This window comes from Geotrypetes seraphini, chromosome 1, assembly GCF_902459505.1.
Source record: "Geotrypetes seraphini chromosome 1, aGeoSer1.1, whole genome shotgun sequence".
NCBI classification, from domain to species: Eukaryota; Metazoa; Chordata; class Amphibia; order Gymnophiona; family Dermophiidae; genus Geotrypetes; species Geotrypetes seraphini.
In genome coordinates this window covers 250,831,574-250,858,743 of record NC_047084.1, presented here as the reverse complement: position 1 = coordinate 250,858,743, position 27,170 = coordinate 250,831,574, and the positions used below count along the sequence as shown (strand labels likewise).

At 40.7% G+C, this 27,170-nt stretch overlaps 1 long non-coding RNA gene across 1 annotated transcript in view; it reads right to left on the bottom strand.

Annotated features, from left to right (window-relative positions):
• Positions 1-269: 269 nt before the first annotated feature.
• Positions 270-27,170, bottom strand: part of LOC117353873 — an 88,429-nt gene continuing 61,528 nt past the window's right edge. Inside the window, exon 3 of the long non-coding RNA XR_004538059.1 lies at positions 270-388. This is a non-coding gene — a long non-coding RNA (uncharacterized LOC117353873). The remainder of the gene's footprint in view (positions 389-27,170) is intronic.

Here is a 27,170-nt window from a genome sequence, read left to right as displayed (position 1 = left end):
TTGATAGCATGGAATATTGCTACTCCTTGGATTTTTGCCAGGTACTAGTGACCTGGATTGGCCACCGTGAGAATGGGCTACTGGGCTTGATGGACCATTGGTCTGACCCAGTAAGGTTATTCTTATATTCTTATGTTATTAGTCCACCCTACTCCCACCCATACCACACCTTTAACATGCCTCCTTGCGATTTAGATAAACTACTGCTCAACAGCATAGATATTTGTCTAAAAAATAGGTTTCAAAAATAGCATATAGTATATACAAGTTTTTATTTCAAATAGCACTTAACTGAATTAAAAGTGTACACAGCATAACTCAAGTTCAACAGGACTGTCCATTTCACAAATGCTTCTTCTGGAGCAGCTGTCTTGATGGTGCCATTTTCCTATGTGTTGAAAAAAGAAACATATCATGGCTTATTAATACTATTTGGACTTGCAAATCTGTTTGAACTTGTTTAGCTTTCACATAAGAACATAAGATTTGCCGCTGCTGGGCACTTATTCAAAATCCACACTGTTTTATTTACAAATATATTATATATATTTATGAAGGCAAGATTAAGGCGTTCCATAATAATCAGCATCGGAATGTAAGCACCATTATTATTCCAAAGATGAGGGTAATAAAGTAGCTACCCCACATCACATGGCTTTTGGAAGAGTGCTGTGAACATAAATGCTGTGGACATAAATACATAAGAATTGCCAAATAAGGTTCATTTAATCTAGCATCCTGCTTCAAAGTATAAAGGGGAAGTTTATGATAGCAGGACATCTGTAGAATGGTCCACTCCCAGACATATCTTTCCAACCTCCTGCAGTCAAGTTTGTTTTTGATGCAGTGAACTCAGAGTGACACCTCTGACATTTACATAAAATAACTAGCTAAGACTGATCTACTTTCCATAAATTTATCATGTTCCTTGTCAAACGCCATTGTCCTATTTCAGTCTGCTATATCCTGTAGCTGCAAAATTCCTACTAATTTAACGGGTGAGGACTTCCTATTCATGTTTTCCTTTCCACCAAGAAGCTGTACCCTGTTCCTTTGGGGCATTCAAAGCCATTTTTTTGTTTTCATTCTGTTTATACAGATTTCACTCTTCTGCTATGTATACCCACTGTCACCTTTCACTGCCACTTCAGAAATGACATGAGAGACATGATTAACTGATCTTTCTTTTAACTCTTTTGTGGTTATTGTTGATCACCTGACAAAATGCATTATAGACATTGATTTGCCACACTAAACACCTGTGCTGTTTGCCCTTTGGGAATTACTTTAAAGATTGCCCTATTCCTGTCTTCAAAGTTTTCTTTACTTAGCTCATTTTTCTTTTCTTTTCTTCTTTACTTTTTTTTTTTATCAGGCAGAATCAATGACTTAGGGCTCCTTTTACGAAGGCACGTTAGTGGTTTAACACACGTAATACCGTGCGCTAAACTTCCGGATGCGCTAGCCACTACTGCCTCCTTTTAAGCAGATGGTAGTTTTTGGCCAGCGTAGGGGGGTTACCGTGTGATGAAAAGTCATGCGCTTTAACTCCGCTAGCACGCTTTTGTAAAAGGAGCCCTTAATATTGCAGAGAAAGTGGAAGAAGGATGTCTCTGCAGCTGCACGTCTGCATAGGAGAATAACGTGTTTCAAATAGGCACATAGGAAGTGTTTGGGGGTTTTTTTGTCCATTGCTGGAAAATAAATGTTTTATATGCTTGCAGAACTATTTATGTGGTTATACTGTATGTATTTGTAGCTGCTGTTTTTTTCATGTAGGAACCTTGAGTCATAATTAAATTTATTATGTAAAAGAATGCACATTGTGATGCGCTTTGTATAAATTATGCAGTGCATTTTTGTTATTCTAAACAAAATATGCCTTTCTTATAATATTTATACTCGTGCCTATAGTAGTAAGTTGTATCCGAGTTGTTTGAAAAACAATTGGAGGACCGGCTAAATGAATGAATAAATAAATAAATTTGATGTTCAATTAGTTGTTTATTAATAGCAAGTTAGCATATAGGATAGATACGTGTTATCATGCTACTTCAGGCTGCAATGGCGGCCGTTAGAATTTTCCAAATTATTAGGGTATGTTCAACTTCTCCTGTCCTTGCAGTGTTATCGAGTATCAGTGACTATTCCTGTAGAATAATATGTCACACGTGTAGGTAATTCTAAAAGAAGCTGCCTAGATTTAATAGACAAGCATGTTCATGAATGCTGGTATTCTAGTCACATATGTGCATAAATGATTATTTTTCAATTATGCACCATTCTGTAAGTGCACGCCAGTCTTTGATCACCTTGACTTTGCAGGTGAGTGTTCATATAAGTGGAGTTTGAGCAGATCATGGCCGGAGTGCATGATTAATCACATATATTTTCAGCTACAGTGGCAAAATAACACTCAGAATTTAGGAAGCTGGTTGGCTGGGCTGAGAACTTTTCAGCGCCCCACTTAATCTGTGTGCACAATTCCTTAACTGTTCTATGACAAACAATAGTGTCAGTAAACATCAGGAGAAAAGCATATACAGTACCTCATTTATATCTCTCCTTACTCCCACTTGTCTAGCCAGAAAATTCTGTTTCAACATTTTTTTTCCCACATGAGAGTTTTTCTGTAGTCTTTTGTGTACCATTTCTATATTGATTAAGAACCTTTAGCGTAATGTGACCAGAATCACTATATTCCAGTAAAGGAGACTTTGACAAGAAGACAGTGTTGTCAGGAAACAAAAGTAAGAAAAAAACAGTTCAGCATTCTACACCTTAGAAATCCAGAAGTTTGAAGTAGAGACTCCTTTAAGTTGTTGTGACTACAAATCCCAGGAATCATTAGTACCATACATTCAGGAAAGATGTGTTGGGAAAGTCTGGGGGGAGTGTGATAAGTCAGCAGCGCCGAGGTGCTATAATCATCAGTCCCCAGCTCCCATTCTGATAGGAATTTAAATGGAGTGATCTTCTCCTAGCAGCAATGGGCTTATGTGGGAAACAAAGGAAGGTTTCCTCAGGAGAGAAAGCATTGACCAATCTCCTAGGCCAGGAGTTCCCAAACCTGTTCCTCAGCCAGTCAGTTTTTCAGAATATTGACAATGAATATTCATGATAGAAATTTTCATGGAGTGGAGGCAAATGGAAATTTTGTGGGTTTTTTTGCTATAAGGACATAGGCTATCATTTTCGGTTTCTACCTGAGAAAGATGCAGTGAGAAACCCGGAAACCTGCAACAAGCACAATGCCAGCTGTGGAAATCCTGAGAGAACATCTAACCCAGCTCCACGGGGAAAAAGATCTTTAAACCTACCAGAGACTTTATTATTTGCCTGATAAAGAACAAAATCAACAACCAAAAGAAAAATCTTCAGATCAAGAACCCTTAAATATATTACAGATTTTAGAAACATCTGAGAAGGATTTAGCATCACCAGCCACTATGATTATTACTTTAGCTTTGCCAATTGATAAAACATGGTTGTTAAAACTTTTCTTTAAAAATAGACAAAAAAGCTTCCTTGGGTATAAAATACAAATGTTCCCAGATTTGGCACGGGAGACGCAAAGGCGCCGCCGTGAATTTCTTCTGTTGAAACCTGGGGTTTTATCTTTGGGGGCAACTTTTTACTTGAGACATCCATGTAAATGTATTGTATATCACCGTACTCTTAAATACGTGTTTTTTGAACCATTACAATTGACAAATTTCATGGCTATGTCTCGTCTGAATGTTAACAATCATTGAGCCCTATATTTGGGATATTGTGACCCCATCTCAGTGCTATAGCTCTCAGTTTCTTAATATTATAACTTTCTTTTTTGATAACTTCGCCAATTTTCTTTAATTCTTGGATCTTAATTGTGGACTTGAGCATAAATAGTATATTTGTTTAATTTAGGAATTATATTACTATTGTATTTGATTTCTATTCTATTCTTGCTTTCTGTACAAGTGTTATACTTGAAATTTAAGTTGAAAACAATAAATAAATAATAAAAAAAAAAAAAAAAAAAACCTACCAGAGACTTTTTCCATTCTATGGCCTTTCACAACAAAATTGAAATTTCTGACCAACTGACTTTCCCACCAAAATTCAAATTGGTGGACTGCCCTGTTCCCAATCAGGTCAGTGAACCCACTATATACAAAGTCACACTACAGACTTCAGATCATACCCTGAAGAAAGCCACAGCATGGCGGCTGAAACATTGGTTTCTATATGACAAAGACACAGCGAGACCCGGAAACCTACAACAATCATAAGCTATCATGTTTCTGAGCTGAAAGAATGCTTGGCAGTGATGGAAGATGGAAGGAGGGGAGGTGTGACCTGGTGGTTAGAGCTGCTGCTTCAGCATCTTGAGTTTGTGAGTTCAATCCCAGCTTACTCCATGTGACCCAGGGCAAGTTACTTAACCCTGCTTTGCCCCAGGTAACACAGCTAGACTGTGGGCATGTCTGGACAGATAGGGAAAATACTTAAAAGTACCTGATTACTATTTAATATGGCTGAATGGCTGCTGTCAGTCCCGTGAGAACTGGCGGCAGCCATTCATGGAGCGGAGCGAGACCAGGCTAGTTCCAGGCTTGTTCCTGGCTAGTGCTCCCTTTTGACACTGCCACGAGAGTTTGGCAGTCAGCTTGGAGAGAAGGGCAGGAACGCTGAAAGCTCCTGCCATACAGCGCTGGACAGATGGATTTTTTTTAAAGGTACGGGGGTACAAGGAGGGTATTCACTCCATAAGACGCACCCTTATTTCCACCCCCTTTTTGGGGGTGGAAAAGTGTGTCTTGAGGAGCGAAATATACGGTACCCTTTACATGTTCCAGTGATCCAGAGAAATAAGTGGATGCCTCAAACTCTTATCCAATGTGGCGTAGAAGTCACAATGAAGCTCTTGGTCACTCTTCAACCTCGTATGGACCAAATCATTTGGATCCACTATCTTCTGACTGGTGATCTTCCTCTTTTTATCAAAACAACATCCTGGGTCTTTTTTCCATCTCATCTTAGTACTAAATCAGAGAGGATAGGTGTAATGGTCAGGTGATAGGATGGAGACATTTTGGCATCCAGTGTAGGAGACAGCATTCGTTCTGGAGTTGTCCATTGTTTTCTTTAGTTTTCCTAATTTGTGTGTCTGTGTGTGTGTGTGTGTGGGGGGGGGGGGTATAGGATGTTAGGAGGCAAGGAGACATACTTGTGCTCATTTGTTTTTTTAGTTGTTTTTTTTCAAATAACACCTAAAAATAAGGAATGTTGTGTAATTAGTGTTCATCGCTACTGTTCTCATTAATATTCAATGCTGAAGTTTCTAGGAATATTAGAGGACTTAAACAACAAGATAAAGAAGGAAAGAGATTGTAGTTATTTATGAAATGTCTAGAGCAGAGCTTATCTTTTTTTTTTGCAAAAGATTCACTTGTTTGTGGAAGAGCATTTGATTCTTAAAAGGAAATGGTTTGCCCAGGGGTTCTTACCTTGGCTTCTGTTTTTTTAGCCTTCCTATATGGTAGTTAAATGTTATAGAAACATCCCAATTTACCTGGCAGGCAATTTTAATTGTTCTTTAAATCCCTTCAACAGGTCTGAGAATAAACTATTGAATAAACCAGGTATGAATGTTCTCTGTTCCCGAGTATTAGGTTTGATTGACACCTGGAATGCCTTGCATGAGAATGATTATACTTAGTATCCCACAGTGCATGACTGTATAAACTCGTTTATTTTTAGTTTCTGTCCTAGGAGATATTTAGTTAATTACAGGCCTGTGGTATAGGATATATTTTAAGAATAGGGGAGATGAGGCAAAACTGGGTGCCTAGTCACTGAACTATGAATAGAAACGTATAAAAAGATCCTGCCTTTGTAAGAAAGTTAATTACTGCTTAGGATGAATTCTTACAATTTAATGACTCAGATGAAGAATCTATTTTCACCCTATGGGATGCAAATAAAACAGTTGTGTAGGGTCATATTATTTCTTTCACTTGTTTTCGAAAATAAATAAAATAAAATCAAGAGTAATTTCATTCTCTCTATTCTGAACTTGTTTGCCTGGAGGAGCAGCATAAGTCTAATAGAGAAGATATAACTTTGAAACAATTGATTAATTCTCGTGGTAAGTTAAATACACTTACCACAGCTTCTATAGTTCAGCAACTGCAACTCATAAATATCATTTCTATAAGCTTCTAGTCAATTAAGGGGCTCATTTTCAAAAGAGAATACTATCGCCCCAAAATGGCATAATGTGGTATTTGGATGTTTTGTTTGCTAAAATGTCCAAATTGCCATTTTCTAACTATGAGCTCCTTTCGCAAAGCTGTGTTAAGCTTTTTTATCGCCGTGGCTGTATTAGCTCCGGCGGTCATAGGAATTCTATGAGCATCAGAGTTAACACTGCCGCAGCCGGTGATAAAAATGCCTAATGCGGCTATGGAAAAGGAGCCCTATATGTTTCAAAGGTTTTCTATGTTGCTTGTCTGCTGTGCATCTGCGTCAGTTTTCGCGGGACTCGCGAGAACTGACTGCAGCCATTCAGAAAGCAAGGCGGGCCCTGGCAGCAGTGCAGACAGCGCGCTCCTGCTGGCCCATATACCGCTGGACTACCAGGCTTCAGGGAGGGGCGTTTAAAAAGGTATTGCAGGTGGGAAAGGGTGTTTTAAAAGGAAGGGCTGGCAGGTGGGCGGTGTTATTAAAGGGTACTGGGAAGGGGGTGGGGTATTTTAAAAGGAAAGGTCGGCGGGCGGAGGTTTTTTAAAATGAAGAGCTGGCGGGCGGGCGGTGATATTAAAGGATACTGGGAGAAGTGGGGTAGGGAGGAGGATTGTTAGTTGGCTGGGACGGATCCCTCCTGTCCCAGCCTACCACTAGACCACCAGAGACGAGGAGGTGGTAGGCTATAGGTCATAGAAGGGGAGATAGGATACAGAGCCTGGCAGAGAAGGGGGGACAGGGTGCAGAGCATGGCGGGGAGGTGAGACAGGGTGCACAACCTGGCAGGGAGGGGGATAGGGTACAGAGCCTGACAGGGAAGGGGGCACAGGGTGCAGAGCCTGACAAGGAGTGTGGGGTTGGGTGCACAATTTGGGAGTGAAGGAGGGAAGGAGGCTAGGTACACAATTTGGTTCAGAATGGTTTTTTTTTCTTGTTTTCCTACTCTAAATCTAGAGTGCGTCTTATGTTCCAGTGCGTCTTATGGAGTGAAAAATACATTTTTTTAACTGAGCTTGGGTACCTACCAGTGCCTAAAAAACTGGCACCATTTAGAGAATGCAGGACACAGTCTTTGTGTTATAGTACATACAGCCTTTAAAGGTTTATAGGTTTATTAAACTTAATATATCATCTTTTTACCAAATGACACATTTGGTGTACTATCAAAACCAATACAAATAGGCAGAAACAAACTCCATTAGTATAGGACAGTATCCCACCAAAAGCTTTCCCCCTCCCCCCAAGAAACCTTTGACACACACTCACAGTACTCATTCTCCACAGTAGTCCTTTCTTCCTGCTGTCCTATCCTTTTGGCAACAAGCTCCCAAATGCTTGCTGAAAAAAGTGAGCTTTCAGGCTTTTTCTAAAACAAACCAGAGATACCTCCCCTCTAATATCCTGTGGTAGTGAATTCCACAAACAGGGACTAGATAGAAAAAATGTCCCCTTTCATGTACTTTCCAATCTGGCTGCTTTGACATCTAGAATCTGAAGCAAAGAAGCCTGACTAGACCATAACTCTAGAGAAGGAGTATATGGTACAGTTTATTCAGTGTACTAGGCTGCCCCCCATATGTAGAACTCTGTGTAATATTTACAGAACCATAAAACAAATTCTATAGTAAACCGGGAGGCAATGATTTGTTATCAGCAAGGGGGTCACTTGATCAAACCGACCTTGCTCTTGTGGTTTCCTATGCTTGCTGCCTTGGATGTTTGACATAGATAGGTCAGTAAACCTTTGAAATACCTCACTGACTCATGGGAATTGCTCCTAAAAAGGAGTTACTTATTAAACATAATAGTTATTACTCCACCTAGGTCAACAAAGCCTTTAAGTGTCTGAGATAAGAATTGCATCAGTCAGAGAATGCCTGGAGAAAGTCTCAAAATTCTGATGACTTTGATTCATATACTGTACAGTAGACTGAAATTGTCAGAATACAAAGGAACTTTGTAATGAAGCTTGTAATGAGTATTATAAGATTAAACTGCTTTAGCCTTTAATCATCCTTGAGAGCTGTTTGGAACTGTTAAATTCTTGAACCAGGACATGAACTATTTTATTCCAATACCGATTATGGTTTTCTCCTTCAGAGTTTATGAAGGGTTGTGGTTTTTTTTGTGGTTTTTTTTGTATTTTTTAATTAACAAGATTGCTTAGCTTTCTAAGTCTTTTGAAACATTCCCATTTCCAGACAATACTTTCCCAGATGAGTCTTCCTTTAATACTACTCCTGAATCTCAGATAACAATTGCCCTGCAGAATCTTAATTCTGCTGCGATGTTACACAACTGTTGTTTTCCTTTGGTGTTCCATCAGTTGTGCAAACAGTTGGATTTTTTTTTTTTTACTACAACATCTATTCTTTCATTATTTCTGGTATATGGCCTTCCTTGTTGAAAACTGCAACAATGTGTCCTGTTATTGGACACAACAATTCCCTTAAAATTTTGTTCAATTTTATTTCTCCCTAGGGTTGCCAGATTTTACGATTGTAAAATCTGGACACCCTAGACCCGCCTCCAGTCCCACCTATCTCTGCCTCAGTCCCACCCTAGCTCCACCCCCTACTTCCTGCTTTGGTCAGGCAGGAGGCAATCCATGCATGCGTGGGTGTCAGGCAATGATGTGTGCACGTGATTTTATCACGTGACACCTGCATATGTGCGGATTGCCTCCTGCCTGATGCGAATTAGAAGAGGCTTTTTAAAACCCAAAGTGCTGGGTTTTGAAAAGCCATCCGGATCCCCGGACATGTCCGTGGAAATCCGGACATCTGGTAACCCTATTCCTCCCAGCCCTGGCTATTCTCTATATCATCCAACATCCTCCTAAGATGAAAATATCATTAATGGTAATTAAACTTTCAACAAAGGTTTATCTTTAATAAAATCTTCTAACTGGACTGGATCAAAAAAATATATATTTGTCACTTCTGTACGAAATCAGGCATTTGCATGGAAATTTTAAAAATAATTTAGCTCCAACTGCCAAAACCTTAGGCTTTAGTTGAAGGAATTGCTTCCTTTTAAACTGTATTTTATATACAGAATTTTGTGATATTCATGAATATTTGTTATTAATGTAATGAATAATCAAATAAAGAATTAAAAAAAAGAAAGGCATCCATAATAATAATAATAATAATAATAATAATAACAGCTTATATACCGCAGTACCGTGAAGTTCTATGCGGTTTACAAAAGATTAAGCAAAGGTACAAATTAATTGACTTCAAGAGGGGTAGAAGAAAGAGAATTAATAGGACAGGAAATTCATTGTTGAGGAAAAAGTGATCAATAGAACAAGTTAATCGCTATTGGGGGGAGAGAGATGAGTGGATCAATTGTCTAGATGCTTTAGGAACAGGTGTGTTTTTAGACGTTTCCTAAATTCCTCATAAGTAGTGGGCGAAAGTAATTGTTCTAGGTCTTTACCCCATGATGCTTCTTGGTGTGAAAGAAGGTGTTCATGGTGTTTTTTCAGTTTGCAACCTCTCACTGGGGGGAAACGAAGTTGGAATGTGAGCTTCTCTTGTGTCTGTTGGCTGAGAAAGAGAAACGGTCAGTAATGTATTTAGGGGCGAGTCCGTATAATGCTTTAAAGCAAAAACAGGCGAATTTGAACTTTACGCGTGCCTCCATCGGCAGCCCTGATCTCTCTACTTCTTTTCAATTCTGCAGATGGAACTTTACAATCCATATCTGGCAGGTTGAAATCCACCATCAGCAACACCTCCCCTTTCTTTCCCAACTTCTGGATATCTTCAACCAGATCTTTGTCAAATTGCTCTGACTGTGTTGAAAGTCCGAGACAACACTCATTTAAATAGAAGTTCTATCTTCTCTTTTCAAAGTGATCCATATCACTTTTTCCTTGTACTAGGCCCCCTGCATTTCAGTTTCTTGGATATTATTCTTCACATAGAGAGCTACTCCTCCATCTTTTCGTCATCCCTGCCCTTCTTATAAAGATTATAACCTGGTATGTTTGCATCCCATCCATGAGAATCACTGAACCTTGTCTCTGTGATAGCAACAATATCTACAGTAAGTCTAACATCAGGGCCTGCAGATCATGAACTTTGTTGTATAGACTCTGAGCATTTGTGGTCATTGCTTTCCAGCTACCTTTCAGCGGCAATCAATTTTTTCTGTATGGTTTTTTGTTTAGTCTCGCTTCCTACTGCATTCCTAAGAAGTGAATTGCTAAGACTGTTGTTTGCATTGTTATCTTTATTACTGTGACATCTAGTCTTTTGCTAGGGGTAGCCATCAGAAGTGACCTGCATCCATATACTACCCCCACCTAGAAACATACTGCTTGAAATTCTTAGGAAGAATTATTTTTCCTGCCATAGTAAGATGCATCTTTTCATTACCATAGAGATTTTTGTTTTTCCATGTATTGCCCCATCCTCCTATGTACCTATAGCCTTCTCAATGAAACCAGGATCTCAGCCACCTATTAAAGTTCTCAGACCCCAATGCACAAAAGGTTTCTGTGCCAGTAAGACTTGTTTAAGTAGTCTTATTGGCACAGTAATCTTCCTCCTGATGTTCATAACAGCCACTGAGAACTCTATGCAAATGCATTGCAATGAGCTCATTAATATTCTAATGAGCTCTTCTTGAGATGCACAAAAGGGACCCCCCTGTTTACAATAGTCAACTACAGGCAGCTCTTGGGAGAGTAGGACGGAGGGTGGAACAGACCGTTGAGCTGGGGGGGGGGTCGGGCCTAGGTCCTTGAGGGTGGCAGGCCCTTTTCTTTTCTTAGAGGGCTTTCCTTGCCAGCACTGAAGCCAGCAGAAGAAGCCACGATCTGCTTATGGCTCCACTGGCAGGGGAAGCCCTGATCATTTGTGGCTCAGGAGCCAGCAGGGGTAAACTAGCAGCCTCCGCTCTCCCCTCTGCCAGCTTACTGGAGCTTCTATCAGCTGTGCAGAAGAGAGAGCAGCAGCTGCAGACAATACTTCAAAACTATTAACTCTAATCTCTGACTTATCTTTAATTCCCCTTATTACTATGCCTACCCATTCTGCCGGTAATATTATAGATATGATCTTCTGTCCAACTTCTATCAGCCACCTTTTTCAAAATTTCAAGCCCTACCCACTTCCCTGGTCTGATCATATCCTTATTACATGGCAATTAGACTTCCCTATACACTCATGCTATACTCAACAAAAAAAACCTTACAAATTCCAAAACACTAAGGAATTAACCCTCTCTGCTCTTCAGAACTCCTTCGACTTAAAACTCGAGGACTTCTCTTCCCTCCATATTGAAGAACAATTTTCTCTCTGGGAAACTTCCACAAAATCTTTAATAAACTCTCTGGCCCCCCAACAGGAAAAAAACTCACCTTAAGTCAGACTCAAAACAAAAGAATAAAAAACCTTGGTTTAACCATAAACTTGCCCTTCTTCGTCGTCAACTTCGCTCAATAGAACAAAAATGGCGTAAAACACGCTGTAATAATCTTCTTAACCTTTACAAGGAAAAATCCTCATACTATAAATCTGTCATTCAACAAACTAAGAAAGAATATTACTCTAAATATATCATCTCCACCCGCAACTCCTCCGCTCTTTTCAATTTAGTTCAATCGCTTTCTTCTTACTCTAAAAAGAAACCCTTACCTTTAACCACACAGCCGACTGCTACCGAGTTGGCACTCTTCTTCAACACAAAAATCAAAGATATCAGATCCCACCTTGGATCCTCTCCTCCTATTTCTCCTGTTTCTCCTACTTACATCAACGATGACTCCACCCATGTTCCATTTAGCACCTGCTCAAACTTCAAACTGCCCTCTCTAACAAATCTCCTTTCAATCTTTCAATCTTTAAATACTCCAAATAATCTTATGGAGAGTATCCCCCCTTCGCTCCTTAAAAAATTATTTTCTTTCTTTGGTCCATTCATTCGGGAAATGGTATCAAAGTCTCTTTCCGATTGCCATGTGCCTTTAGCTTGGAAAACCGCCCTAATTATCCCTAAATTGAAAAATCATAATTCAGATCCCTCACTACCAGCAAACTTTCGCCCAATTGCTAACCTTCCTATGATCTCCAAACTAACCGAAAAAATCATTCATAACCAACTTACAGAATTCATTGATAAAACTTATGCCTTACACCCATATCAAACTGGTTTCCGTTCTTCACACTCCACTGAATTGTCACTGCTAGGCCTAGTCTCAACTATACAGTATTATCATGATCACCAAAAATTTGTTCTCCTTGTTTCTCTTGACCTGTCTGCAGCCTTCGACACCATCGACCATTCCCTCCTTATCAATAGACTTAAAGACTGTGGCATCACAGACCAGGCTCTTTCCTGGTTTGTTTCATACTTTAATGAACGTTGTTTCAAAGTTCATGTAAAGAATGAAACTTCTTCCCTTATTTCACAAACCTACGGTGTTCCGCAAGGCTCCATCTTATCTCCACTCTTATTCAACATTTTTCTCTCTCCTCTTCTTACTCTAGCACAATCTATCGGATTCACAATCTTTGCCTACGCAGATGACATACAATTACTTCACCCTATCAATACCTCAAACACTTTGGAAATAGACGACATCAACAATAAACTAGATGCAATAAATGATTGGCTTTACGCAAATAAACTCTCCCTTAATATTGATAAATCCTGCGGCCTCCTACTCCCAATCAACAATAGTGAAACTTTATCCGGTAAAATTTTTATCAAATCCATCCCTATAAAAATGAAATCAAAAATAAAACTTTTAGGAGTCATCATTGACAAAGACCTCACTTTTCACGACCACATCAGTTCAGTAGCAAAAATTTGTTTTTTTAAACTTCGCCTTATCCGTTCTCTCATTTCAATCCTAGATACAGATTCAATAAAGATTTTAATTCACTCTCTAGTTATCTCCCACCTCGACTATTGTAACTCTCTTTTCAATGGACTTCCCCAAAAAGAACTTCGACGCCTACAAATAATTCAAAACACAGCAATAAAAATCATCTATAAAACTGGCAAATTTGACCATGTTACTCCACTCATGAAGGAAGCACACTGGCTCCCTAATACGCATCGGAAAACCATTCTGCTCACCTTTAAAATAAGACATTCCCACCTGCCTTTATATCTTGATAAACTTCTTATCCCACAATGCCCGACACGCTTACTGAGATCAGCAGACCAGAACCTTTTGTTAATCCCTTCCATAAAAGATTTTTTCTACACTAGAAAAATAAATTTCGCAGTAGTAGCTCCAACTCTGTGGAATGCTCTGCCACAGCAACTCAGATTCGAACATCAACTTGATAAATTCAAGATAAGCCTGAAGACTTTCTTATTCAGCGACACCTTTTCTTGCATTTAGACATCTTTCATTTTATTAATTTATTTTACCTTTTTTTTTAAATTTTCTTTCTCTCTTTCCTTACTCAGCAAACCGCTTTTATAAAGCGATCCCACCCCATACGTTTTACCCCCTTCCCTCTCTCTCCTTTCTTCTTTTAACATGTAACTTTCCCCTCCCGTTTCCCTTTTTTCCTCACTTTCATGTTTGTCCTGTTTATGTCCTTGATGTACACTTTATTATTTTCTAATTATTAATTACTTATTATTATCTTTTTAAATTTTATTGTAAACCGGCCAGATACTTGCTGATGGTCGGTATATTAAAACTCAATAAACTTGAAACTTGAAACTCTTCTGTGCAAGCGCCAGTCAGAGTTCCTCCCCCTTTTACCAGTTCTGCTCTGCTTGAATAGCAGGCATATAATTTGAATGCAGCATAGTTAAGTCAACATAGGGTATATAGTAATGCTATGCAAAACATACAAATGTAAAATTACAATGTAAATGTTATACTGCAGCTTGTAGTATGCACTGGGTGCACACTGCAAACCACAGTATAGCAGGTAAAATAACACCAGCTAAAAGAATGTTATTTACCCATTCTGGCATCATTGGGCTTCAAAGCTATGGACCAATGCTCTTGGGCTACATCATACAAAGACCAAGATGCTATCCCAGGGGTAGGGAACTCTGGTCCTCGAGAGCCGTATTCCAGTTGGGTTTTCAGAATTTCCCCAAGGAATATGCATTGAAAGCAGTGCATGCAAATAGATCTCATGCATATTCATTGGGGAACTCCTGAAAACCCGACTGGAATGTGGCTCTCGAGGACTGGAGTTCCCTACCCCTGTGCAATCCCTGGTCATCACATCAGATCATCACCCAACCCCACTGATCCAAAACCCCATTCACCAAAACCCAACCTGACCCTAATGGTCATACTGGAAAGACACTTACAGTGACTGATCTCAAATTTATTTTCTTGTGTTTGAATATTTTAGTAACTTTTTATATTTATTAAAAGTACAAAAGAAATTAAAGAGGGAAAGTTTCAACAGATTTTACTTCGGCAAATATTTGGTAGGACCACATGATTTGGAGAGGTCTTTGGGAATAGGTCTTTGCATCAGAAGATTTAAGGGGAAGATCAGGAATGTTGGGGCTTCAGATCAGGAGGGTTAGGGTAATGATTGAAGGAATGGGAGGGACAATACCATAGCCCCTTTAAGATGTGGCCTGAGAGTATTGGGCCATGAGAGTGAGGCCCAGTGCTTCCAGGCTTCTGGAATAATGCTACTTTAGAGATGGTTTGCAAGCAGAGTTATTCATTTACTGTGGCACTGTGATACTTAAGGTTGGTGGCTCCTGTTGTAAATCAATGCATGCTCAAATCACAAATAAAGCTTCTAAATTAATCACTATTAGGGTAACTGTTAATGCAGCAGAAAATGATGACACTATACTGTAGGTGGTATTAAGTGCATCCATGTTATGTGTAATGCAGCTAATGAGCAGCAAGCATATTGCCTTTGTGTAAACAATATGAGAAGATGCTGATCAGAGACTTTGCAGCTACTGCATGTCAATTCTGGCCACTAAAGTGCAGTAAAAGCAACATTTCAATGCAGATTAGTTGCAGGAGTCTTAGTTGCCCAAGTAAATTTTTTTGAAGCTCTCTTTAATGTCTTTTGCACTTAAAAAAAAACAAAACCCTTTATTCATTTTTAAACTTCAATAAGTGTAATATAAGATACAGTTATTTTCTACTTTAACATCACTTAATATACCATCAAATTCAAACTCACATCCAATATCCCCCCTCCCATATACCCAACATTTATTCTTAAACATAAGAGATCATAGAGTGTTCCCTCCCCCTCCCCACCCTGGATGTGTATGCAAAAAAGGGGAAAAAAATTATACTCATTCTGTACAGTGTTTTGTTAATGTCTCCCATACAACCCTAAATTTCTTAAAATGACCCTGTTGTATAGCTATTGCCTGTTCCATTTTAAAGATTTGGCACAACGAATTCCACCAAAAATTGTAGTTCAGCAAATCCCAATATTTCCAATTTTTCATTATTTGCTGTATGACAAGTGAGCAAAAATTTATTATTATTAGTAGAGATTTGATTCGTAGCTCTCATTGCAGTACCAAATAACACAGTGTCATATGATAATGCCACCGGATTCTCAAGCAGATTGTTCACTTGGCCCCAAATGGATTTCCAAAAACTAAGTATCAATGGACAATAGAATAATAGATGATCTAATGTTCCAGCTTCGAGATGACAATGCCAGCATCTATTAGACTTAGAGCTATCTAATTTTTGTAAACTAACTGGGGTCCAAACTGCTCTATGTAATAAGAAAAACCAAGTTTGTCTCATAGATGCCGACACTGTACATCTCATCCTCCAAGCCCAAATTCGTGTCCATTGAGATGCATTAATTTGATGCTTAATCTCAATGCTCCAAATGTTATGCAGATCATTCTTTGGTTTCTTATTCAAAAATCCAGATATCAATTTATACCACTGAGCGGCCTGGTGTCTTTTGCACTTTTAATAAAAATAAAAAGTTGCTAACATTTTCAAACACAAGGAAAAAAAAATTTGCTTTCTAAATATGAAACTTGAGATCAACTACTGTAAGTAACTCAAGCCCTTTTTAAACGAGGACATCAAACTACATTTTCTGAAATCTCTCATGTGTTCACAAGAATGATTATGGACCAAATTGCCTGGAAGATAACTGCAATTTAACTGACAACTTAATTTGTTCATTTCTACCTAGACAGGCCTGAAAATGAATAAGCACATTTCTGTGAGTACCAGATAATCATTTTATGTAGTTCATCATTCAGAAATAGTACGGCAAAGTTTTGAATTTTTATTACTGCATATTTAAGGACTCTATCTCAAGTTCATATTTCCACAGTTCTCAACATACTTTTAAAATGGAATATCAAATTTAGATACCTTTCTTCTTAAAAAAAAAAAAATTCAGAGCAGTTCAGAATCCAATAATAAAAATAGATTTTTTAAAAATAATGGTGTAATATTACAGAATGGTAACATATAATAATAATAATAATAATAAATATAATACATGACATCACTGTCTCTCACCAAGTAACAGAGGCAAAGCAGATGTAGGTGTCCACAATCAAATTCTCACCCTAAAGATATCAATAAGAATTACTGCATATTTTTTATTTAGTCAATCATTTTTTCTATACTGTTCTCCCAGGGGAACTCAGAATGGTTTACATGAATTTATTCAAGTACTCAAGCATTTTTCCCTGTCTGTCCCGGTGGGCTCACAATCTACCTGGGGCAATAGGGGGATTAAGTGACTTGCCCAGGGTCACAAGGAACAGCGTGGGTTTGAACCCACATCCCCAGGGTGCTGAAGCTGTATCTTTAACCACTGTGCCACACACTCCCCACACACTTCTCTAACCTTTCCAATTGCTTCAAAAACATTTACAATAGGAGATTGTCTTTTTGTATCCCTTTTGGTGGCCCCCAACCACCTGTAATTGGCCTCCACTCATAACATTGTCATGCACATATTTTTCCCTCCATATACATCAACATCAATACACAAATAGGTGTGGGACATAAACTGGCCATAGCTTTATTAACAAGAAAGTGAACATTATCAGCAAAATTCCTAGATCAAAAACTTTTAATAGATTACATATCATTCAAAATATAGCTCTTCATTTAATTTGAAGAAGACAGACCACGTGTCACTGTATTACAAAAAAGCTTCATTAGCTTCCATTTGAAGCAAGAGTTATAACTGATATATTCCAATTTGAATATAAGGTAAACACATGGTCTAGCTTCAGATTATTTTTCATGATTGTAGACTCTAGACATTTACTACAACATTTTACTTTGGTTTTTTTCCATATGGAAAAGGTTGTTCACACTAAAAATATTTTCATAGACTTTACATAGATTGTCTTTGTAGGCTGCAACATGGATTAAGGAATTTACCCCCCTTTTGCAGATTAGTAAAATACCATGCAAAATAGCCAAGCAATTGATTCACTTACATTGCTTGGCTATTTAGCATCGGGTTTTACCGATCCTAAAACCCGATTGCTGTAGACCTGTCGGTAACACTGTCAGTAACTTCCCTAAGGAAGTCCCTGATTAGCTGAGACACCTGAGGCCCCACAGGGCCTGAGGCGTCTGAGCCAATCAGGATCTTAGGCCCCTCTCCGTGCATCATAAGGCTCAGTGTCGTCGAGGAAGGAGCCAATCAGGGAATTCCTTAGGTTCCTTCCTAAGGGAGGGAGACTCGTTTGTTGCAGCTTCAGGACGTTGTATATATTAGTTTCACAGAGTTATTTATGGCTGTTTTAGCTTGGACCATCTGAAATTGCTCCCGCTAAAGTCATATAGATAAGTGATATATTTATTCACAATTACATCTATAATGATTTACTATCTGAACGGCGGGTGGCAGGACAAACGGTTGTGATGATGGTCCATCCAATCAACCTTACTGGTTCGGTTGTGGTCTGAGCACCGGCACATATTAGATGATAATTGAAGTTAACTGTGATTCAGTTAGGATTGAATATAATTTATTCACAGTTGATATTGTCACCGGCCTGAGTCTGCACTAGCTCTACAGCGGCCCTCCACCAGGGGGCAGTAAAACAAATGGAACGAGGCACTCTTTTGCAATGAGGCAGAAGCCCTACAGGGGGTGCTGGTTTGAACCCTAGAGCACTCCTCCTTATAGACACCCCAGACACATCAAGGCACACAGCTACAAAAACTTCAAAAGAGGTTTAGTTCAAAAGTAAAAATCAAAAGTTTATTATAAAAGTCTTTTGCACTCAGAGTAATTGCACAAGGTAAATCATATTGAGAAAACCCATAAACAATAACAGCAGAAAAACAAATAATGATGTTCACTCCTTAATAGGGAAAGACTTTTCAGGCTCTGCCAGGTTCCAAGATGGCCACTGTAGTTCTGGCACGCCCAGTTTCCAGTTACTTGCAGGATTTCTCTCAAAGCAAGAAAAAGGCATAAATCAATAAACATTTAAGTGCATTTCTGAGCAGTTTATATAAGTGTCCAAAAAGGTGTTCTTTATCTAAAAACAGGTAAGTAATTGAAACATTGCATTTCCCCCTCCCCATTCGCGGTTTCGACACTCGCAATTTCACATATTTGTGATTTTGGGGGGTAAAGGGGAAACACCCCTCCCCATAGTTTAGCATGTTCCCGCCTCTCTCCAGCCTTCCTCCTGGCATCCCGGCCTTACCAGGTGGTCTAGCGGGCTTTCGGGGCAGGAGTGATCTTCCTACGCTACTGCCCCAATTAGTTCGCCAATAGGAAATGGCTGCTGTGAGCTCCCGTGGTAGTCTCGAGAGACTACGTGAACTCACGGCAGTCATTTCCTATTGGCGATCTGCACGGGGCAGGAGCGTAGGAAGATCGCTCTTGCCCTCAAAGCCTGCCAGACCACCAGGTAAGGCCGGGAAGCCGGGGGGATGGCGGGAGGGAGGCGGGGGTGGGTCAGAGCCAGATGAGAAGATATTCGTGGTTTTTCTCCATTCGTGGTCCAGCTCTGCCCCTATCCCCGGCGAATACCGAGGAGATGTGTACAGTCCAGAAAAATGGCTTAGCTGAAAACTTTCAGTCCAAAATAAAAAAAAAACCCTTTCAAAAAAGAAAAGAAAAAAAAAACAGCATTCAAAAGTTCAGCTTGTGGCAATCCTTCTGAAAACACTCCCTGCACAGCTTCCAAAGTTCTTGACCAGTGGCAAAACAGTACTTCCTGGTACGGATAATTATATTAGTCTCAAGGTTCAAAAACAGGGAAAATGCACAAACTCCAAACTGTTTCACACAGGTGTTACAGTCAATTAGCTTACTTGAACACAGCTTTCTGCCAAGGCTTCTATTCAGTTTGGCTTTTGTGAGAGCAGCTTTTAGCAATAATTCACCCAGTAAAAATATCCTCATTGTTAAGCCCAGAGGTTTAAGCTACCTCCATGGCTTCTACCAGCATTTCTTCATAGGGAAGCATGTCACCCACCTCCATAAACTCCTGTGGAGCAGTCAGCTATAAATCAGGTAATTCCTCAGCTTCACCCACATCTAACATCTCCACATCAGGTTTTCCCTCAGGCTGATGACTGTTAGGAAGCAATACCTTAGGTGCTGCTCTGCTCCTCCTGGGCAGTACCAAGGGTGCTACTTCCTCCCGGTTGCTGGTTCCTCTGCTGCTCTCCTTGCTGCTGGCCTCCTTACTGCTCTCAGGGTCAGGTTTAAATAGGAGAGAGTCCTGCCTACACCTGTAAGGAATAAGAATGGGCAGGTACTCTCTCTGCCTCCCCCTTTGGTGGGACTGCAGATTGCAGTCAGAAAAAAAACCCTGCTGTTTTTTCTGAACAGGGACAAAATGGTTTCTCTGCCTGTTTTTGTGAATTTTCCTGTGTTGGGCTTTCTTGTCAAAGACTCAGGCTATAGGAACTGGACCTAGGATAGGCAGCCCTGTTATTCTGCTCATTGGGGAAACTATTCTGATGGGCTTTGAACCCCTTTGATCCCAGTTTGCCCTAATAATTCCCCTGTGGCCAGTCGGGACAGTCACTAGAATTGCCACAATATACATTATTATTCCTTTATATTAGTGTAATATCAGTTGAAAGGCAACAGAGGGTAGTGGTCAATGGAGATCTCTCTGAGGAAAGGGATGTTACCAGTGGTGTACCTCAAGGTTTTGTTCTTGGGCCTTTTCTTTTTAACATTTTTGAAAGTGATAATACTGAAGGGCTGTCAGGTAAGATTTGCCTCCTTGCTGATGATACCAAAGTCTGCAATAGAGTAGACACGCCTTGATGGTGTTGATAACATGAGGAAGCACCTAGTGAAGCTTGAAGAATGGTCTGAAATTTGGCAGCTATGATTAATGCTAAGAAATGCAAGGTCATGCACTTGTGCTGCAAAAATTCAAGGGAATAGTACAGTTAAGGGGTGAAGAACTTTTGTGCATGAAAGAGGAGTGGGACTTGGAAGTGATAGTATGTGATGACCTTAAGGTGGCCAAACAGGTTGAAAAGGTGATGGTGAAAACTAGACGGATGCTAGGGTGCATAAGGAGAGATATGGTCAGTAGGAAAAAGGAGGCTTGATGCCCTTGTATAAGGCTCTGGAAGAGACCTCATTTAGAAAATTGATTACAATTCTGGAGATTGCACCTTCAAAAAAATATAAACAGGATGGAGTTGGTCCAGAAGATGGCTAATAAAATAGTCAGTGGTCTTCATTATAAGGCATATGGGAACAGACTTAAAGATCTCAATATGTATACTTTTGAGGAAAGGCGGGAGAGGGAAGATATGATAAAGACATTTAAATATCTACATGACATAAATATGCATGAGGCAAGTCTTTCATTTGAAAGGAAGCTCCAGAATGAGAAGGTATAAGATGAAGCTATGTATAGGCGATATATCAAATTTTAAATAAACTTTGAAGTTAAAAGGTGATAGGTTCAGGAGTAATCTAAGAAAGTACTTTTTTACAGAGGGTGGTAGATGCATGGAATAGGCTCCTGCTAGAGGTGGTGGAGACAAAGACTGTGTATGAATTCAAGAAAGCATGGGGCAGGTATGTTGGATCTCTTAGGGAGAGGAGGAGATAGTGAATGTTGTGGATGGGCAGACTGGATGGGCCATTTGGCCTTTATCTGCCATCATTTTTCTAAGTAACTAATTAGAAGTTATGCACACAACTTGGTAGATGCATTCTATAACATGGTGCATATCAGTTTTAGTGTAGGAATCTCAAAGCATGACCTAGGGGAGGAGTATGGGCAGATCGTGGGCGATTCTAAAAGTTAAAAGCACTGTTATAGAATATGCCCACCCTGTTCTGCTCGTCGTGCCCCATTCCGCCCCAGCCCTGCCCCCCAAACTTCTTCTCTTTGAGCTCAGAGCAATGTTTGGAAGGCCTCGAGCATGCGCGGCTGTGACACGTCACACGTATGCACACATACATGTAACATCACCCCCTTGCATCCATGCATGCGTAGATGCCCTCCAGATACAGCCCTAAAGTGCCGGGTTTTGAAAAGGCATCTGGACGCCTGGAGAGTCCTCTAAAAAGAGGAAATATCCGGATAAATCCGGTCATCTGGCAACCCTAGCTTGGCTTAAAAAGGTATGTCTTAATATTAGTGATGCATACTACCACTAAACATGATTCTATATATAGCATGCGCCTTTTATAGAATCTTGTTAAGTGCCAGTCTGATTGGCACTGAATTTTTTAGGTGCAATATATCAGGCCCCCAGTGCTGAAAATCTGTTGAGCACCTATCTTTTTATCTCCACCAAAAATCCACTCCTGTTGCCATTCCCTTTCTAAGCTCCTACATTACAGAATTTTATTAAAATTTTGAACATAAATATGTAGGAACTGAGCCCTAGTAAATTTTAAAGTAAGGCAATTTAGGATTGATAAACTTGTAGAAGTGTGTGTATGTATTTTAAATCAAATATATCAATAATCAAATCTAATAAACACATGTCTTTAGCTCCAATTGAAAAGGACCTGAGCTAAATTCAAAATTGTTTTTGCTTTCCCCTCAAAATGGCTAAAAAAAAAAAAGATTTAGCAAAACCTCTAAAATTCAAGATGATGCTGAAAGAAAATTGTGTTTTTTGTTTTCTGCTTAAGCACACTTTATACATTCTTCAACAAACAAATGAACAAACATACAAGGACTTGCTCTCTGGTTTATCTATTTGTTTTCTCAGCTTGATTGGATGGTCAATCTCACCTTTTTTTTTGTTTTTCTCTGTATTTTTCTCTCTGTCTCTTTTTTTTAAGACAAAGAATGTCTTCATAATTTTTACCTAAAGGCTACAAAGATACAGCTTTAATTGGTTAATGAGCTTAATTAGTACTCACTTTTCAGTCTGTCGTTACCTAACAAAGATGGATATGTCATGTATCATTTAATTAGGCTTATGTAAGCATCATGTCACTAGTATTATTTTTACTGAACAAATGTTTTCAATTTGCTGGCTTGATTTTCATTACAGTCTGATGGACTGCGTGCTTTCAGAACCAAACTGGGAGACTAAATATTTTTCCTTCAATTTCCTTTTGAAGCTATTTATCTATTTTACTATGGTTCATTTTCCACATTTATAGCTTGCGGTGATCAGTGGCTTTGACAGTGCTAACCACTGTGGACAGAATTACATCTGGATATTTAACGTGGGAGAAATGCTATATTTGGCATCTTAAAAGATCTCTTGTCAATCATACTTAGGTGTCTATTACAGAATTAGGCCTAACTTAAAACTTAGGTGCTTGTAATGTAGGACAGGGTTTTAAAGGCCTACCCTATTTTTCGCTCCATTAGACGTACCCTAGATTTAGAGGAGGAAAACAAGAAAAAAACATTCTGAACCAAATTATCCATGCCAGGCTCTGCACCAAGCCCACACTTCTTGCCAAGCTGCTTCAGTGTGTACTAACATCAACCTGGAAGAAATATTTCATGGTGAGAATGACAACATTTTGCTCTCAATTCCCCATTAGATCACTTCACTTTACAAAAAAAACCCCAAAATCATCAGTTGCCCCTGCTAACAGGATCAATATTTTAAAATCATTCAGCACTCCTTCCCTTTCACCTTCAAAACAAATGAACAAAAATTTGCCTGATTTCAATGCTAATTCCACCTGTCCCCATCCCATTTATAGTTTAGAGCAAGTTAACAGTATAGTCCTGAAAAATATTCCAATTCTTGCAATTAAAACAATAACGGGCTCATAATAAAAAATAAAAAAAACATCCAAAAAGGGGCCTAAATCGGTACTTGAACGATGAAAAAGCCAGATCGTTCAAGTACCAATAATCAAAGTTGGTTTTAGATGTATCTAAAACCAGCTGAGGCCTTTCCCCTGCCTCTAAATGCCTAGAGCGAAAAGAGGCGTTTCTAGAGGAGGGGAAAGGCGGGAGGTAGGCCGACCTAGAACTAGTCGTTCAGCAAGTATAATCAAAATCTTGAACAGGTTATCTAGTTGGAACTTATACGTTTTGACTTAGACCAAGTCAAAACAGGTATCAGGTATCAAGTCAAAACAGATATCTAGAACCAGAAAATAATATTAAATATTGAACTAAGGCCAGTACTGGACAGACTTGCACGGTCTGTGTCTGTATATGGCCGTTTGGGGGAGGATGGGCTGGAGAGGGCTTCAATGGCTGGGAGGGTGTAGATGGGCTGGATTAGGTTTTGACGGAGATTTTGGCAGTTGGAACCCAAGCACAGTACTGGGTAGAGCTTTGGATTCTTGCCCAGAAATAGCTAAGAAGAAAAAAATTAAAAAAATTAAATTGAATCAGGTTGGGCAGACTGGATGGACCATTCGGGTCTTTATCTTCCGTCATCTACTATGTTACTCTGTTACTATGTATAAGTTTTGAAAAGGGGCTGCTGAGCTGTTCACGGCTGACGCTATCAGCGCAGTGGCCCAGCAACCTGCCAACCCCCCACCACAACGATCGCGGCAGGTGAGATGCCTCATTTCCCCTGCCATGATAACGATCCCTGAAGTGCCACAGTTTGTGGCACTTCAGGAGAACGCTATCACAGCAGGAGAGATAGCCAATCTCTCCTGCCGTGATACACCCCCCCCAAACTGATATGGCAAGGAGGGAGCCCAACCCCTCCTGCCCCAGCGATTCTCCATCCCCCTAAGATATGGACAGGAGGGATCCCAACCCCTCTGCCCATGATGTACCCCCCACGACTGCCGCCCCAAACCCCCAGTCATCCCCCCAAACCTGCGACCCCCCGCCTTACTTACAATTAGTTGACTGGATGGATGGGTCCCAATTCCGGTTGGACCAGGCGCCTAAGGCCCCTCCTGTGGGCGGGGCCTAGGCACCTGGCCCAATCAGGCCCTAAGGCCCACCATTTTGGGAATTGAGGGCCTGCCAGGTGGAGGACTTGGGACTCACCCGTCTGTCCAATTAATTGTAAGTAAGGGGAGGTGTCAAGGATAAGGGAGGTGATCAGGGGGGGCCAATTGAGGGTTCAGGGGGGTGGTTATGGGGGTACATCATGGGCAGGAGGCCCATATCTTAGGGGGGTCACCGGGGCAGGAGGGGTTGGGCTTACTCCTGTCCGTATTGGTTCGGGGGTGGGGGTCGCAGGGGAAGGATGGGTTGGGCTCCCTCCTGCCATGATGGTGATCACACTCCCCCCAACTGTCACGAACCATAGCATCTCTCCTGCCACGGGTCACGGCAGTTCAGGGGTGATTACCATCGCAATCGCAGTAGGAGAGATGAGCCATCTCTTCTGCCCCGATCGTTGCGGGGGGGGGGGGGGCGGGGGAATGTGTAGAATCTGTAACCGGTGTTGTGTTTACAGACACCGGTTACAGAATCCAGCTTTTAGGTGAAGGACTGGCCCCTCCTTCCCCTAAAAGGTCTTGTTTTGGGCATTTGGGACTTAGGCTGTTTTTTGGTTGATAATGTGTTGTAAGTGTAGACGTAGTGGTGGTCTGGGCGTTTAAACAGCTGAACGTAGAGGTAGGCCATTTTGGACTTTTTTTTTGAGAATGGACATTTTCCCTGCTTCTACTTTTAGCGTTTAGGGCCTTAGGTCAAAAAGGGACTTAGACGTTTTTTTTTAAATTATGCCCCTCCAAGCATTTTACAAAGCTAAGACAGCTGGTGTACAAAGAAAACTAGCATTTAAGCACTCATTCTTGCTCCAACACAGAGTAATGGTTATTTTAGAGAATTCATAAAGCAGCATTCAACTATTATAGTTCCCAACAATTTTGTAACCAATTATCTGGAAAGAGGAATATTTAGTAGATTGGTCAATAAAACTGCCGTGGCTGGGTACTCTTCCTGCAAATGGTGAAACGGATACCTCTATATACTAGGTAAAACATCTGTTGGGTATTTCTCATGTGTCATGGAGAAACCAGTAACAGCAAAGAAGCAGTTAAATCATCCAAATTCAAAATATCTCTCAACTTACAAAGTCATCATGCATTTACAGAAGTAGATGATATATTGTACCCCTCCCTCCCACTGCCCTGAAAAATGACTGTTGAAGGCCAACATGAATAATGCATGGACCCATTCTACTCTTTTGGTTTGGGGGATAGAGGGAAAAGAGTAGAATGGGCCCATGCATTATTCATATTGGCCCATATCTGGTTTTAATCGCAGCAGGGCCCCCACCCCCATCCCCACCCATACCTGGTTTTAATCATGGCTGGATGGTCACGGCAGCGAGAGGCAGAGAGGCAAACAAGGCAGGCACGAGCTTTTCACGTGCCTGCCTGGTCCCGCGCCACTACATCAATGGCACAGCAGGACCAGGACTCCCGGTGGTGTGAGAGAATCCGCGCCAAAATAACCGTCATCTCAGGACCCAACAGTCAGTCGTCTCCAATAAGGCTGATCCACCAGCTATGTGTTGCACTGGCTGTTGGCCTCTGTTACACTTGTCTCTGGCTCCATCAGCCACAGGCGCCGGCTGCTGTTCTTCACTGGTCTCCTTCGCTGGTCTCCACTGCAACCCTGAGCAGAGAGAGAGACTGGCGGCAGCAACACAAAGACTGTACCCTCGCTGGCATACTGGGTGTCCCCATAAGCTGCCTCCTCCGTTGATCCACACCCTCTGAGCTCTTCACAATGCACTGCTCTCACCCTGGCAAGCAGAACTTCGCTGACCTCTATCACCTCGGCATACCTCCCAACTCTCTGCTGCCTTGTTCGCCGCTCTGCCTCTCACTGCCACAGCCATCCAGCGAGGAAAGCGCTGCGATTAAAAACAGGTACGGGGGGGGGGGATGTTGTGGTATTCGCTCCATAAGGCGCACCCTTATTTCCACCCGTTTTGGGGGGAAGAAAGTGTGTCTTATGGAGCGAAAAATACGGTATATTATAAGTACCTAAGTCCTTTAGAGAATCATGCCTAGCAGTGCTAAGTTCTTCTTCACCCCTAAATATGCCTATGTTGGAGCTAGGCACCTAACTTAATTGTTTTAATTGATGCTAAACAATGCTGTAATTGACTATGTCATTTAAAAGCAATTAAAAAGTAATTGCAAAAAAAAGAGGCACACTACATAGCCTCCAGGACCGGTGTCTAGGTCCCTGGCACCTAGCAGCGCATAGTGACTACAAAGCCCAGAAGTGGGTGTGGTTAGGGGTGATGCCAGACTTCGGTGTCATGCGCTGCTGGCCATGGTTCTGAAAGGACCCTAGGCACCAGAAATGTGGGCCTGTGAAACCCTGGCCTACATTCCCTGTGCCAAGGGTCCCATCTAGCCGCAATTCTGGAAGCGGTGTCTGTCATAAGAACATAAGAAATGCCTTACTGGGTCAGACTAATGGTCCATCTAGCCTAATAGCCTGTTCTAATGGTGGCCAATCCAGGTCACTAGTACCTGGCAAAACCCCCAAAGAATAGTGTGTCAGTGATTGACACATGGCAGGTGTCTGTTTTATAGATGCCTGCTGCGGCAGACACTACTTACAGAATCAGCCCCTTAGTG